The 17230-nt window shown below is 41.8% G+C and overlaps 1 long non-coding RNA gene across 1 annotated transcript in view; it reads right to left on the bottom strand.

Annotated features, from left to right (window-relative positions):
* Nucleotides 1-16356, bottom strand: part of LOC138367865 (uncharacterized) — a 150933-nt gene extending 134577 nt beyond the window's left edge. The window contains exon 1 of the long non-coding RNA XR_011229431.1: nucleotides 16122-16356. This is a non-coding gene — a long non-coding RNA (uncharacterized lncRNA). The remainder of the gene's footprint in view (nucleotides 1-16121) is intronic.
* Nucleotides 16357-17230: the final 874 nt, after the last annotated feature.

Consider the following 17230-nt stretch of genomic DNA (forward strand, 5'->3'; position numbering starts at 1 on the left):
CGAGCCAGGGAGAGAGAGAGAGAGCCAGGGAGAGAGAGAGAGAGAGCCAGGGGGAGAGAGAGAGAGCCAGGGAGAGAGAGAGAGAGCCAGGGAGAGAGAGAGAGAGCCAGGGAGAGAGAGAGAGAGCCAGGGAGAGAGAGAGAGAGCCAGGGAGAGAGAGAGAGAGCCAGGGAGAGAGAGAGAGAGCCAGGGAGAGAGAGAGAGAGCCAGGGAGAGAGAGAGAGAGCCAGGGAGAGAGAGAGAGAGCCAGGGAGAGAGAGAGAGAGCCAGGGAGAGAGAGAGAGAGCCAGGGAGAGAGAGAGAGAGCCAGGGAGAGAGAGAGAGCCAGGGAGAGAGAGAGAGCCAGGGAGAGAGAGAGAGCCAGGGAGAGAGAGCCAGGGAGAGAGAGCCAGGGAGAGAGAGAGAGCCAGGGAGAGAGAGAGAGCCAGAGAGAGAGAGAGAGCCAGAGAGAGAGAGAGAGCCAGAGAGAGATATGCTGCATAGACATAAATAATATACAGTGTAGATATACTGTATGAATTGAGGCTTCTCCCAGAATTGAGAAGACAATCCACAGTGCAGTGAAAAACTATTAGAAATGGAGTTCACCACATAGATATTTAAAGAAAGAAATAGATGAACCAGAAAACATATTTAGACATTTAAAATGGAAATAAACTAATATTAGAATGTTTCAGCATAAAAGTTGGAAGCAGATGGAACTGGCAAGAATGGAATATCAGTGAATCAAACTACATAGGCCTACACAGTTTAAAAAAACAAATGCAGCAATTTACATAAAGGAACTGAGACATTGCATTAACCAATCAATATCAAGAAAAATATTTAGACGAGTGCATTCAAACACACCAACATATAACTTCAGATTAAAATAAAAACTTGTCAGGACTACGTGTTTGCACTAACACCCGACAAAGGAGAGAAGCCCCACAAAAAGTGGCTGAAGTTAATCTCTGGGCAAGGCAGGTACAGAGAGAACAGCTCCCACCAGAAGGTTTTTTCTTGTTGATCCCACTATGCTTCAAACTGAAGATCATATCAGGTCACCAACACTTTCCTTTTCTCTTTCCTCTCCCTTTTAGAAAAAACCCTGAACATTGTGTGGCCATAAATGATGACAAAATCAATGCCTAGTGGTGCTGGCAGTATTTTCAGTTAAGAGGGATAGAAAAGTAAAGGGACAGGAGTAGTAAAGTGGTAGTAAAGGGACAGGAGGGAAGACAGTTGACTGATAAATCATCATTACTACCTTTCCCATTTTCATAGGTTGGGTAGACAGCCAAGACAAGATAGCAGAGCAGTAATATAAAAGAATGTCAAATATTTTTAAAAACAAAGGGCATACAAAAACCAATTGATTATTTTAAAAGATTCAGAACCATGTACGCTTGGCTACCAAGATTAATTTAATTTTCATGGGGGAGGGGCGGGGTGGTAGGTCATGTCAGTTCAATATCTTAGGTTACACAGGCAGAGAGTCATAATAACATGGCTGAAGATGATATGACTAAACCACACACCAGAAGATGAGAAGATGACGATGTTTCAGTCCGTCCTGGGCCATTATCAAGTTGACTGTCGACTTAATAATGGTCCAGGACGGACCGGAACGTCATCGCTTCATCATCTGGTGTGTGGTTTGTCCATCTTAGATTACATTGTTTCTATTTCCATTTCTACACAGAATATTGAAAGTGACAGCGCAGCAATAAATCACAACCCTCACAAATATGCTGGGAAGGCTTAATAAATTTATGTTATCTCCAGTAAATAAATGAGGCAAATATCATATGAAGAAAAAACTAAATTAACAGAAAAAAGCAGAACCTACAGAAACAAAAATACCCTTGAAAATTTTTTCACAACTAAATATAATTATTAAAAAGAACACATTACTTAGGTCACAACCTAACTAAAATTTAGCCAAGCAAGGACAACATACCTGCACAGTTAGTCTCAAAGCCAAGAGGGGAATTTTGCCAATTCAATTTTATTAATGAATTGATTAACTGGGAACTAATAAACCAAAATCTCAGAAATACAACAAAAGAACAGGCATGCAGCACTACACATATGCAAATGCGAGAGTGCTGTTTTTGTACATAAAAAAATACGTTTTTACAAATACATACGTTTTCGCTGTCTGAGAGTGCTCTTTTGTCAACTGACAAAAACAAGAAAAACAAGAAAAATGTCATAGTGGAACGAGAACAGTTTACTCTCTATAGGCAAAGAAAACAAATAAAAAAACTAATCAAATGCCCCACACTCTCAGAAATGGAACAGTAAAGAACGAGATGGTTATACAGAAAAATAAAGAGATTATAAGAGAAAGTACAGTACTTTTTGAAGTACAGTTCAAATTTTGAAGTACATACTGTACTGTATAGTAGCCATGGATAGTATACCCATGGGCACTCTACATGGACAATCTCCACCGAGATTCCTGGAGTTCTATATATTTAACACTAAAAACCTCTATCATAGGCTCTAAACATAATTTGGAAACGTAATGGATACTAATATTATCCCAGACACTTAAAATCAGCAGGAATCGTACTCCTCCACAGAGTAGTACCTACCTTGCAGTTACCCTGCAATAATTTCTGGGCTCAATGTTCCTGCTGCCCGGTCCTGGACCAGACTTCCTGGTTGCTGGACTGGTCAACCAGGCTGCTGGATGCGGCTGTTCGCAGCCTGACATATGAAGCACAGGCTGGTTGATCATCATTGTATCATATTCTATGAAAAGTATCATCATAGGTATAGCATCTCTTGTTTGAAAAGTTCTTGTTATCCAACCTGTCATTTTCCTTGCAGTTGTGATGGCTACTTTATTGTGTTCTTTAAAGGTAAGGTATTTTGACATAAATACACCCAAATCCTTTACATTGCTTTTTCGTTCTATGGTATGATTTGAATGCGTTTTGTACGTGGTTTCTGTTTTTATATTTTTTTTCAGTAGTGCAGGACCTGAAACTTATTTTCATTAAATACCATATTATTTTCTGAATCCCAATTAATAAATCTGATTATAGGTTTGTTGGGTCCTCTATGTTCTCTCAAAAATCCTAGTGTCATCTGCAAAGGATGATATGGTACTATAGATTGTGTTCTTGTGTATGTCCGATATAACAATGAGAAAAAGTACCGGAAAAAAGCACAGTACCCTGGGAGACTGAGCTCTTCACGGTTGATGGTCCGGATTTTATTTTGTTGACTATTACACACTGGGTTCTGTTAGTCAGGAAATTGTACATCCATCTGCCTATTTTCCCGGTAATTCCTTTTGAACGCATTTTGTGTACAATAACACCATGATCACATTTGTCAAAGGCATTTGTGAAATCTGTAAAACACAAGCCTGGCCTCGGGCCGGGCTTAGGGAGTACAAGAACTCCCAGAACCCCACCAGGCAGGTACATCAGCGTTTTGCATGTCTTGCATGGCATCTAAGGCCATGGCATTGTGGTCCAGCAACTCTGATAGGCAAGAGCACCCTGTTCTGAAACCATTTTGCCCAGGGTTATGGAGATGCTGTGAGTATGTATTTTATGATCTTACTTCTTAATACTCTTCCAGTAGAGCAAAGACATAATTGCACTATTCAGCAATGTGTCTTTGGGCAATAAGTGTTATTTTCTAATTGCTTATGCCTTCAAAATATAGAAAATGGATATTATTACCCCCTAACTTTGCTTTAATCTTTACCTTAAACAGCTTAGGGAAGATGTCTTCAAGGTTACTTGAAGGCTGTTGACTTCTTATCTAGAGCAGTGACAAATTGTAACAACTCTAGATAAGAAGTCTACAGCATTAAATACCTTCAGAACATTTCCTAAAGCTGTCTGAAGCAAAGGTCTTCTGAGAGAGAACTCTTATCAACATGAGAGGTCTGAGACTTCAACTCACGTCCACTGCACATAAGGGGCATACCTGGCCGATTCCTCACAGTGAGAGAACTCTATCAACATCTTCAAAGGATACTGGAACAACCATGCTGTGATTCATGTCAGGCTGCGAGCAGCCTCGTCCAACAGCCTGGTTGACCAGTCTAGCAACGAGGAGGCCTGGGCAATAACCAGGCCGCAGAGAAGCCAAGCCCCGAAACCATCACAAGGTAAGGTAACAAGGTGGCCTTGGGCTGGGCCTGGGAAGTAAAAGAACTCCCAGAACCTCATCCAGGTACTATCCAAATACAGTACATTACTTCAAGGTTGCCTAGTACTCATCTAAAAGTGAGACAATTGTCTCACTTTTAGATGAGTAGTAGGCAAGATTGGGCTACGGAAAAAATTAAAATATAAAAACGGAAACCACGTACAAAACTCGGTCAAATCATAACAGAACGAAAAAGTAATACAAGGGATTTGGGTGTACTCATGTCGGAAGACCTTACCTTTAAAGGACACAATAAAGTAGCCGTCACAACTGCAAGAAAAATGACAGGTTGGATATCGAGAACTTTTCACACTAGAGATGCTATATCGATGATGATACTTTTCAAAACGCTAGTGCTCTCTAGAGTGGAGTACTGCTGCACAATGACAGCCTCTTTCAAAGCTGGAGAAATTGCTGACCTGGAGAGTGTGCAGCGATCCTTTACTGCTAGAATCCACTCAGTAAAACATCTAAACTACTGGGACCGACTGAAGACCCTAAAGCTGTATTCCCTTGAGCACCGGCAGGAGAGATACACAATAATTTACACGTGGAAAATAGTAGAGGGGCTGGTCCCAAACCTGCACACAGAAATAACATCACACGAGACCAGAAGACATGGCAGGATGTGCAGAATACCCCCATTGAAAAGCAGAGGTGCAACAGGTACTCTGAGAGAACTCCATCAACATCAGAGGCCCAAGACTGTTCAACACGCTTCCACTACACATAAGGGGCATAACTGGCTGACCCCTTACAGTGTTCAAGAAAGAACTGGATAATCACCTCCAAAGGATACCTGATCAACCAGGCTGTGACTCATACGTCAGGCTGCAAACAGCCGCGTCCAACAGCCTGGTTGACCAGTCCAGCAACGAGGAGGCCTGGTCGACGACCGAGCCGCGGGGACACTAAGCCCCGGAAGCACCTCAAGGTAACCTCAAGGTAGGTGCTTCCATTTCAGGTGCCAGGCTTGACTTTTGTGAGCATGGTCCAACAGGCTGTTGCTTGGAGTGGCCTGAATGCCCGCATATCCACTACAGCCCGATTGGTACAGGATGTCTTGCAGAAAAGAGTCCATTTTTTTTCTTGAAGACTCCCACTTTTGTTCTGGCAATTTTTTTTTTTTTTTTTTTGTACTTGCTGGGAAGATATTGAGTTCTTGAGCACAATCAGAGTTCTCTGATTGTGCCTATGACTCCTCTACTCTTCACTGGCTCTATTCTGCACGTCCTTCTATATCGTTCACTCCAATATGTTGATATTTCACTGTGTAAATGTGACCTAGCCCTCCAGTATTTTCTATGAATACATTACTTGATCTTTCTCTTATCTCTCTTCTAGAGTACATTTTGTGAGCTTTGAGATGATCTCAATACAATAATTTACAGTAATTTTAATTTAGTAATTTAATGCTTTATTATGTCTATTCGTGCCATTCGTGTTCCCTGTATTCCCTCTATTTCAGCACTCTCTCCTGCTCTGAAGGGAAAAGTGAGTATCCAGCAGTACTCAGGCAGGATGGCAACAGTGATTTGAATAGCATGAGCATTGAGATGGGATCCCTGGATTTGATGGTTCTCATATTTGATCCTATAATTTTTCTAGCTGATGCTATATTGAATTGATTATGTTCCTGACACATCAAGTTGTCAGACATTATTACTCCCAGATCCTTTGCATGCTGCTTGCCTACTATGGGCAGATTTGATTGTTTTGTAACCTGTATTCTGTTTAAGGTCTTAATTTTTATCATACCTAAGTACAGTACCTAGTCTCTCTCTTTAACATGTTATTTTCTGCCCCAAAACAAACTATTAATATCAGCTTGTAGTTTTTCAATGCCTTCTACACAAGTAATTTTTATGCTGATACAGTATTTGTGTCATCTGCAAAAGATGACAAAGCTGTAACTTGTATTTTTGTCTATATCTAATATGAGAATAAGGAAAAGTAGTGGTGCAAGAACTGTGCCATGAGGTACAGAGCTTTTAACTGCACTTTGACTATTTTATTTGGTTGAGGGTTACTCTTTGCATTTGGTTTGAAATAAAAGTGAATATCTATCACTCTACTTTGCCTGTTATTCCTAATGATCTCATTTTGTGGGCTATCACTCCATGGGCACAATTATCAAATGCCTTTGCGAGGTCCATGTATCTCACATCTGCATTCTGTTCTTCTAATGCATCAGTGATTTTGTCATAGTAGTCAAGTAGCTGCGCAAGGCAGGATCTTCCCACTCTAATTCCATGTTGACACAAGTTGTGGAAGTCATTGGTCTCCATAAAACTGGAGCTGACTCCTGATCACTCTCAAAAACTTTTATTATGTGGGATGTCTTGAAGCTAGACCAAAGGCCAAAGCTAAGGTTGAGGGAGAATAACACTTTTTGACACTTTACATGCATATGCAATTACAGTATATCACTTCTTGCCCAGGGATTCAAATACAATATAAATTTGTTACATAATATTATAACATGAAATCACAGCATCTACATGACCCTGGACAGCATGGGTTTAAAGCAGAGTTTCTGCCTCTATCAATTGCTAGAGCACTATGACAAGGTCTTGGATGAATTAAAACAAGCAAAATGCTTACCAATAGGTAATATACACAATTTTTGCAAAAGCTGTAGAAAAATGTGACCCGGTCGACGACCGGGCCGCGGGGACACTAAGCCCCGGAAGCACCTCAAGGTAACCTCAAGGTGGTTTAATTGCACACTAAAGCCTATGTAAGTAATTACTAGAAATGTGGACAGATACACCTTTAATTTCCTAATGAGCAGAAACCAGAGAAACACAATAGTCAACAAAGTAAAATCCAAATGCAAACTACTGTATAGTACTATAACGACCTTCACTGACGACACTACGATTTCTGAGAGTAAATGCTCTAGAGGACATGGCAACCTCCAAAACAGATGCAAACCAAGTCTCAATGAACCACAGGAACTCGTTCAAACCACTATAGAAAAAATGGCTATTCAGTAGAATTGAGTGTAATCATTTCAGCGACCTTACTTTTAAAGAACACAGTAAAGTAGCAGTCACAATAACAAGAGAAATGGCTGGCTGGATAACAATTTTTCAAACACCAGACCAATGATGGTACTTTCTAAGACACTAGTGCTCTCTAGAGCAGAATAGTGTTGCAGTCTAAGAGCCCCATTCAAATCTAGAGAAGCTACTGACCTTTCTCTGAATGTGCAGATATCTTTTACTGCCCAAATCCATTCAATAATACATCTTGATTATTGAGAATGCATAAATATCTTTGGTTGTATGCATTTCAGAGTGCAGGCAAGAGATACAGTACTATAATTTACACTCGGTCCGTCTAATTACCACAAGCTACCACAGACTACACAAACTTCAGAAAGCTTCCTGGCAATACGTTAGTAATGAATAAATATGATATATTTACTCATTATAATGTTGGTGCTGAATGTACTGTACAACACGAAAAAACATAATTTTAATCTGAAAAAGTATCTTTTTATAAAGAAATTAGACGAAAATAAAAAGCTGGTGACGCCAAATCAAGTCGACGATCCAAGCTTCGGTTAGGTTAGGTTAGGTTTGGTTAAGTTAGGTTAGGTTAGGTTAGGTTAGGTTAGGTTAGGTTAGGATAGGTTAGGTTAGGTCAGCCTAACTTAATATATCATATTTATTCATTACTAACGTATTGCCAGGAAGCTTTCTGAAGTTTGTGTAGTTTGTGGTAGCTTGTGGTAATTAGACGGACCCTTTACACTTGGAAAACAAAACAAAAAAGACTACACAGGAATAAATCCTTACAGAACCAGGATTCCAAGCAAAGGTGCAAAATAGCCCAGTTGAGAAGAAGTGCAAAGGATACACAAAGAGACAATTCTATCAACATTAGGGCATAATGGAAAAGTCACACTACTTGAATGTATTTGAGCGTAACTAACACAGTCGTGACTCGATGAGGACAGAAAGCCGGCGGCTTGTCAAAGGTCACCTATTTGTCCTGATGATTTTTTATAGCTGGATTTTAAAGTTCGGCAGAGTTTTGGCATTTACAGCTTTGGCGGGTAGACAGTTCCATGGATTTATAACCCTTTGGGTGAATAAGCCACTTTTTTTTCTTCGGTCCTTCATTGTGGCTTCACGAGCTTGAAACCGTTACTCCTCATTTGCCCATCATCTGACCTTTCGAAGAAGTTGTCTGGATCAACATCATCTAAATTGTTCAGCAGTTTCAACATTTGAATGAGATCAGCCCAATCATGCCTGGCTTGCAGTGTTGTTAAGCCCTGTGGCCTTCAACCTGTCCTGATATGAGAGATGACTTAGTTCTGGAATTACTCTTGTTGCCTGGTGATGAACTTTCTAGAATTATTTTTGTTGCACAGTGATGAACTTTCTCCAATGAAGCTGTGTCTTCCTGAAGATCAGGTCTCCATGCCTGGATGTAATAATCCAGGTGAGGGCACACCAGAGTTTAATACAATTGAATGACTACCTTCTTTTCCTTAAAGTCAAAGGTATACTTGATTATTTCAAGGATTTGGTTAGTTTTTTTTACTGCTGTTTCTACTTGTTGTGCAACTTTCAGTGAATGATGAACACTGACTCCAAGATCATTTTCTTCACAAATTTGCTGTGGGGTAATGCAGTTAATTTGGTAGTTGTGGCGTGGATTGTTATGCCCCACATGCAAGGTCTAGCATTTATTGATATTGAAAAGCATTTACCAGTCTTCTGACCACTTGTGGAGTTCATATAGATCTCTTTTAAAAGCCTCAATATCATTTTCACTTCCCACTTTACAATAAATCTTAAGTGTCATCTGCAGGTCTGATGATATGGTTTGTAATATTCTCATCTATCATTTATGTACTATATATGACAAAATGGGTTGACCCCAAAATGGACCCGTGAACCCGTGTTGAAAACCACTCGCCACATATCTCAAGTCAGATTCCTTCCCATTTAGCATGACCCTTTGTTTTCTTTGTTTTAACCATTGCTTTATCCAATCTAGTATTCTACTAATTTACTCCATATGTCTGTAGTTTCCTTGATAGTCTTTCATGTGGTACCTTGTCAAAAGTTTGAGCAAAGTTTGTGTAAACTACATCTACCAGAAGTCCTTTGAATAGCTGGTTACCATTTCTATAAATGCAAGCAGGTTTATAACCTGGTTGATGGGGTTCTGGGAGTTCTTCTACTGCCCAAGCCCGGCCCGAGGCCAGGCTTGACTTGTGAGAGTTTGGTCCACCAGGCTGTTGCTTGGAGCGGCCCACATACCCACCACAGCCACCCATGTTTTGTTGATTTTACAAGATTGATCGAGATGGTGAAGGATTCCCTCCCTTAGGATTTTCTCCATGAGCTTGCAGATGTGTGATGCCAAGCTGATCAGGTGGTAGTTTTTTGTGGAGCTCTTTCTGCCTTTTTTTTAAATTGGGGTATCATTTATTTATTTCCAATCTAGAGGAACTATCCATTGGTCCACAGATTTTATGAAAAGGAGTGTCAGTGGTAAGCACAGTGCATCTGCCAGTTCCACTACAACTTTGAATTGAATTCCATCCACACCTGGGAATTTTGACTACTAATTTGCCAATGTTCTTCTTGATTGTGTTGCATGTTATGGGTGCGACATTATACTAATAGCATTATGTGGAGTCATTATAATTATACTGCATGTATAACGACAACAATGCCCATTATGATGCACAATACTGTACTGTACATGGAAAAAACAGTTCAGACTGTAGTAATTGTTACATTTCTAACCATGTTCATAGATACCATGAGTTTTATCACTATCTCGAAGAGGCAGTGATAAAACTAGGAGGCAACTATGCTATATATTGTGCACATGAAATGCTTGTTTAATTTTCAGGGTTCATGCACTATTAGGTTAGGGTGTTGTTTAGTACAGTGTATGCAAATTATTTTCTGCCACCATCTCTCTCTCTCTCTCAATACTGAAAATTACTTTCTATATAAAAAATAACAGCGTTCAACAAAGAATGTAGCCCTAGGATTTTTACTGCAATAGCAAGAATCTTTAATGAACTATATGCTTCACACATTACCAAATGTACAGTATATAATGTGCAGTAAAGAAATGCAAAGTGCCGGTAGTGCAGGCACTCGGTATAGTGTGGAGGAAGAGCTTGGACACTGGAGAGATACCAGACGCGCTTAAAGCAGCAAACAGCTCCTCTACATAAGGGAGGGAGCAGAGCATCGGCAAAGACCAGTTGCACTAACGTCCCACACAATAAAAGTATTTGAGTGTGATCAGGAGTCAGGTCACTAGTTTCATGGAAATCAATGACCTCCACAATTCAGGCCAACATGGATTTAGAGTGGGAAGATCATGCCTCTCACAGCTACTTGACCACTATGACAAAATCACTTACTAGAAGAGGCATTAGAGGCATGAGCATTGGAAGAAAAACAGAATGCAGATGTGGTATACCCAGTACATGGACTTCCCAAAGGCATTCGATAAATGTGATCACGGAGTGATAGCACACAAAATGAGGTCAATGGGAACAACTGGTAAAGTAGGACGCTGGATACTGAGTTTTCTGTCGAACAGAACACAAAGAGTAACAGTCAACCATATAAAATCAAGTCCAAGCGCAGTTAAAAGCTCTGTACCTCATGGTACAGTCCTTGAACCACTGCTGTTCCTTATTCTCATATCAGATATACACTCAAATACATGTCACAGCTTTGTATCATCCTTTGCAGATGACACAAAAATCAGCATGAAAATTACCTCTGCTGAAGACATTGAAAAACTACAAGCAGATATTAATAAAGTTTTCGACTGGGCAACAGAAAATAACATGATGTTTAACAGCAATAAATTCCAGGTACTCAGGTATGGTAAAAATGAGAACCTTAAACATAATACAGGGTATAAAACACAATCAAATCTGCCCATAGTAGGAAAGCAACATGTAAAGGATTTGGGAATAATAATGTCTGATGGCCTAATGTTTAGGGAGCATAACCAGGCAAATATTGCGTCAGCCTGAAAAATGATAGGATGGATTACGAGGACTTTCAAATCCAGGGATCCCATCACAATGGTTGTACTCTTCAAGTCACTTGTGCTGTCCCGTCTTCAGTACTGCTCAGTACTCACTTCCCCCCTTTAGAGCAGGAGAGATTGCAGAAATAGATGGAGTTCAGGGAACGTTTCGCTTTGATGTCCAAGGGGTTTGGAAAGGATGGGGGGGGGGGGAGTGAGAGTGGATAGAGAGGTGAAATTCTGGAAGAGGATGCAGGTGTAGAGAAAGGAGGTTTGAAAGTTCGGTGGCCTGTCCACCATGGGTTGGCATGTGTGTGTGTCTTGTTTGAGTATGTGGTATGTTGGGTTGTCACTACATTGGCTGGGTGGCTAGTGTTTGTGTCCTAGCTGGTGTCTGGAAACCCTAAAGCCATTGGAGTTGGCTACAGGAGATTAATCTAAGCAACACCAGGGTAGTTACTTTTCTAGTTGCACAAAAAAGTTCTTTGTTATTTGTATTTTTTTTTTAAAGTATAAATCGGGTCCAGGATAGACCACTCATCTGGGTCAGCTGGCAGACCACTTAGTATTTGAGGTCTCAGGAAGGCCTGATCATGGATGTGTAATCACTTTGTTGGAGAGTGATTCTTCTGGTTCTGTGTGGTGGTTCATGGATCTCGTAGTCACGGGTGGTGTTTACTGCTTCGTGGGGTTCTTCGGGGTCTGGGACATGCATGTGCTTCATGCAATATAGCTGCCTTCTGGCCAAGTAGCTGAGCCTGGTGTTCATTGGCATCATGTTGAGTCTCATTGATCTGGTCTGTTCTTACCCTGTCTGCTAGCAACAGGCCCGCCGTGAAGCGAAGCGCTTTGTTTTGGACCCTTTTGAGCTTCAACATGTTGGTTTTGTTGGTAAGGTTCAGGAGAAACGTAAGGGTACTCCAGGCTAGGCCTTAATATCATTCTGTACAGGTGGAGCTTGATGTGGAATGGGGCTTGCCTGAAGCGGAATAGCCTCGACAGGGAACCCCTAGCCATCGCTGTGTTCTGAGAGACGTACTAGGTGGAGTTGAGTAGCCTGTTGAAGTTGTATCCAAGCATTGTGTTGGAGTCTGAGATGGCTATGGGTTCACCCCTGATCCTTATCCCCCCCTTCCTCATCTTTGATTGAGAAGGCCATACAGCCGACAGTGCTTATTTGGATCTTGTCTGGGTTAGTGGTGGTCCTCCATTTTCTTTCCCAGTTAGCAGTCCTGGCTAGTTCTACATTTGCCTTACGGGTTACAGTCGCATGTTTGGCTGCTTGGGTTAAATGTTATTACACGTGTTACGTCATCAGAAAATTGGACGATGATGGTGTCCCTGTACTCTGGTTGGGGCATGTCATTTATGAAAATGGTGAAGAGGACCAGGTTCAGGCACAACCCTTGGGGGACTCCAGCTGTTGGGTGAAGGCTGCTGCCACTTTCGCCTCGAAGCTGGGAGTAATAGAGGGAATACAGAGAACATACAGCATACACTACATAGACACGATAAAGCACCTAAATTATTGGGATCATCTCAAATCTCTATAAATGTACTCACTAGAAAGAAGACGAGAGAGGTATCAAATAATATACACATGGAAAATACATACTAGAGGGCCAGGTCCCAAATCTACACAGTAAAATATCAACATACTGTACTGGAGTGAATGATATGGATGAAAATGCAGAATAGAACCAGTGAATAGCAGGGGTGCCATAAGCACAATCGGAGAACACTGTATAAACATCAGAGGTCTACGGTTCAACATTCTCCCAGCGAGTATAAGAAATATTGCTGTTACAACCTTGGGCATCTTCAAGAGAAAACTAGATAGTTTTCTTCAAGGAGTGCCGGACCAACTGGGCTGTGGTAGATATGTGGGCCTGCGGGCCGCTCCAAGCAGCAGCCTGGTGGACCAAACACTCAAATCATGCCTGGCCTAGGGCTGGGCTTGGGGAGAGCAAATCCCAGAATCCCATCAAGCAGGTGTCCTGGATTGGTAGGTTATGTGTGAGAATTTGTAATCAAACTATTAATGTACAATGTAACCTGAAGCCTCATTATCAGACCAATATCTGCTTATACCTGCTTGATGGGGTTCTTGGAGTTGTTGTTCTCCCCACGCCCGGCCCGAGGCCAGGCTTGACTTGTGAGAGTTTGGTCCACTAGGCTGTTGCTTGCAGCAGCCCACAGGCCCACATACCCACCACAGCCTGGTTGGTCAGGCACTCCTTGGAGAAAACTATCTAGTTTTCTCTTGAAGATGTCCACTATTGTTCCGGCAATATTTCTTATACTCGCTGGGAGGATGTTAAAAACCGTGGACCTCTGATGTTTATACAGTGTTCTTTTATTGTGCCTATGGCACCCTTGCTTTTCACTGGTTCTATTCTGCATTTTCTTCCATATTGTTCACTCCAGTATGTTGTTATTTTACTGTGCAGATTTGGGACCTGGCCCTCCAGTATTTTCCACATGTATATTATTTGATATCTCTCGTCTCCTTTCTAGTGAGTACATTTGGAGAGCTTCGAGACGATCCCAATAATTTAGAGCTTTAACACGTCAACTTTTACCGTATACGGTCTCTGTACTCCCTCTATTTCAGCAATCTCTCCTGCTCTGAATGGGGGAATGAGTATTGAGCAGTACTCAAGACGGGACACCACAAGTAATTTGAAGAGAACAACCATTGTGATGGGATCCCTGGATTTGAAAGTTCTTATAATCCATCCTATCATTATTATGGCTGCTGCAATATTTGCCTGGTTATGCTCCCTAAATGTTAGGTCATCAGACATCATTATTCCCAAATCCTTTACATGTTGCTTTCCTACTATGGGCAAATTTGACTGTTTTGCACCCTCTATTATGTTTAAGGCTTTGATTTTTACCGTATCTGAGTACCTGAAATTTATCGCTGTTAAACATCATGTTATTTTCTGCTGCCCAGTCGAAAACTTTATAAATATCTGCTTGTAGGTTTTCAATGTCTTCAGCAGAGGTAATTTTCATGCTGATTTTTGTGTCATCTGCAAAAGATGATACAAAGCTGCGCCTCGTATTCGAGTCTACAGTATATTTGATATGAGAATAAGGAAAAGCAGTGATGCAAGGACTGTACCTTGAGGTACAGAGCTTGTAACTGCGCTTAAACTCGAAGTTATATGGATGACCGTTAATCTGTTCTGTTCGACAGAAAACTGAGTATCCAGCATCCTACTCTACCAGTTATTCCCATTGACCTCATTTTGTGTGCTATCATTCCATGGTTACATTTATTGAATGCCTTTGCAAAATTCGTGTATAACACATCTGCATTCTGTTTTTCTTCTAATGCCTCAGTGATTTTGTCGTAATGGTCAAGTAGCTGTGAGTGGCGGTTATTCAACGGTTATGTAGACTGGCATTTTCCAAAATTTTAAATTTTATACAATACATAGTTGCATTTGGGCAACCAATTTCTACTTTAACATTCAGCTTGCTTAGGTCTAAATATGAATATGCAAAGTGTCTAATGCAACATTTCTCAACCTTTATACTATATCCCTGTGGAACCCTTTAAATAATTCTGGGACATACTGTAATTAAAAAAAATAGATATAATATTGACACAATCGACTTGAGAAAGGTCTAGGACTGACCGAAACGTCATCGTCCCTTCACTTTCTAGTGTGTGGTTTGGTCAACAAAAAAAAAATACAGATTTCATTGTCAACTGAAAGGAGAAAATTCCTTTCTTTGCTCTCGATACTGGTTAAATTAAACAAAAATACATCTACATATGATTAGAATTACCCTAGTTATCTCTCTTGCAGAACCACCAAGTACCTTGCGGTTCTGTGGAACCCTCATTGTGATATGCTGGTTTAATAGTCTCCCCGCTGCTCGGACTGGTCAACACAGTGATAGTCTCACGTCTTCCTGGTCAGTATTTGATCCCCCGATGGTCCTAGTGTTTGGGAAGTGTTCCTTTGCTCCTTCCCCCCTAGCCTGTCCTTGTATCCCTTGTTTGCGTTATATTGTTATACTGGCTTACCACTTCTCCTAATTTGGTTCCTGTATAAGGCAATTTGTATTTCTTAGAACACAGCCAATTTTATAAGCAATTGTTGACAATGAAGAATGTCGCGCTTGATACGTGCTTTGCTTACGAACAAATCGGTGCGGTCCATTTTTAGCCTTTAACATACTGTATATTTTTTACATGCCACTATGCTAACATTGATAAGTGTCAATAGTTTAAATCTATTGGGTAATAAGCGAGCTAAAATAAATGCACATTAAACGAATAAACACAAAATGAATAACACTACTGTACAAAAATTCCAGCCAATCCTTGCTGGTGAGAGTGGAAGGACTGTTGTGAGGACAGTCTACAGTTACTCTCACACAGCTCCCCCCCCCCCCTCCACACATCTGTGCACCTCACACCTCAAGACATAAATGAAATGAAATTTAAATTTTGCCCCGAGGGGCGAGTTTATTGGGCAGCGCCACTCATCTTGAGTGGACACACCGCCATAGCAGCATGTACAACACTCCCCAATAGGAAGAAAACCCGCTGGGTTGTTCATACTTGTACCCAGACACAGCTGGGACTTGTGAAGTAAAACATCTCTACCGCTTGACTTAATTATTTGGCAAATATTAAGGAGGACAAGAGAGCACACATGGTAGTGGGCCGGGAGGGAACACTGACAATCACGGTGGACATCAAAACACTACTTGGCCTCTGTTATTGGCTCTGGTTCAAAAGCTATTAAATGTCAACCACCGAATGGGGAATCCTGGCGCCGAGTGACTAGGAGGGCCGTCCCTCACCACCACCAGTCACTCCAGGCCCCTAGAGTGACTGTGAGGAGAGACTGTGAGGGGCCAGGGAGCACCCGGCCGCCAGGGGCGCCGCCAACACCCACCTTCTGCCGCTGCCTTCAAGTTGTCTACATCGTTGCTCTGGACATCGGTATCGGCCATTTTGACTCATTAGTGTAGAAAAAGGCGATGGTAATCACTGTAGTCAAGCACTACAACACTCGAAACACCTTTAGCTTTACATAATATAGTATCACAGTCAATAGAGCCAAGATAAATCACCGAGGAGGCCCAGTGCCACAGCCTGCACACAACTACCACCGCAGACGGAAGTTGACTGAGGCTCGGCTCAGGCGGCGGGGCGCAGGCGCTCCCCCGGCCCCAGATGGCAGCACCAGCCGCCCACCACACTGCTCCTCCCTCACACTCCTTATACACTCTCCTTATACACTCCTCACACCCTTCCTCATACTCCTAACACCTTCCCCTACACTCCTTACACTCTTCACACCCTTCCTCACAATCCCAACACCTTCCCCCACAGTCCTCACACCCTTCCTCACAGTTCTTATACTTCTCACCACACCCTTTCCTCACAATCCTTATACTTCTCACACCCTTTCCTCACAATCCTTATACTTCTCACACCCTTTCCTCACAATCCTTATACTTCTCATCATACACCCTTCCTCACGGTCCTTACAATCCTCACACCCTACCTCATAATCCTTATACTTCTCACACTCTTTCCTCACAATCCTTGTACTCCTCATCCTTCCTCACGGTCCTTACACGCCTCACACCTTCCCCCAGTCCTCACATCCTTCCTCACAGTTCTTACACTCCTTACATCCTTCTTCACAGTCCTTACACTCTTCCTCACTGTCCTTACACTCTTCCTCGCAATCCTTACACCCTTCCTCACAGCAGTTCTTACATTCCTCACACCTTCCCCCACAGTCCTCACACCCTTCTTCACAATCCTTATAATTCTTACACCCTTCCTCACATTCCTTACACGCCTCACACCCTTCCTCACAGGCATTACACTTCCCACGATCTTCATCACATTCCTCACACCCTTACCTTGCGATGATTTCGGGGAGGCATGGAGGCCTGGTCGAAGCTGAGTTGGACTGGTCAACCAGGCTCTTATTGGACGCGGTTTGTTGTTTTAGATTCAGCAACTTGGAACAAAAAGTTCCAAGCAGCA

Source organism: Procambarus clarkii, chromosome 23, assembly GCF_040958095.1.
Source record: "Procambarus clarkii isolate CNS0578487 chromosome 23, FALCON_Pclarkii_2.0, whole genome shotgun sequence".
NCBI lineage: Eukaryota > Metazoa > Arthropoda > Malacostraca > Decapoda > Cambaridae > Procambarus > Procambarus clarkii.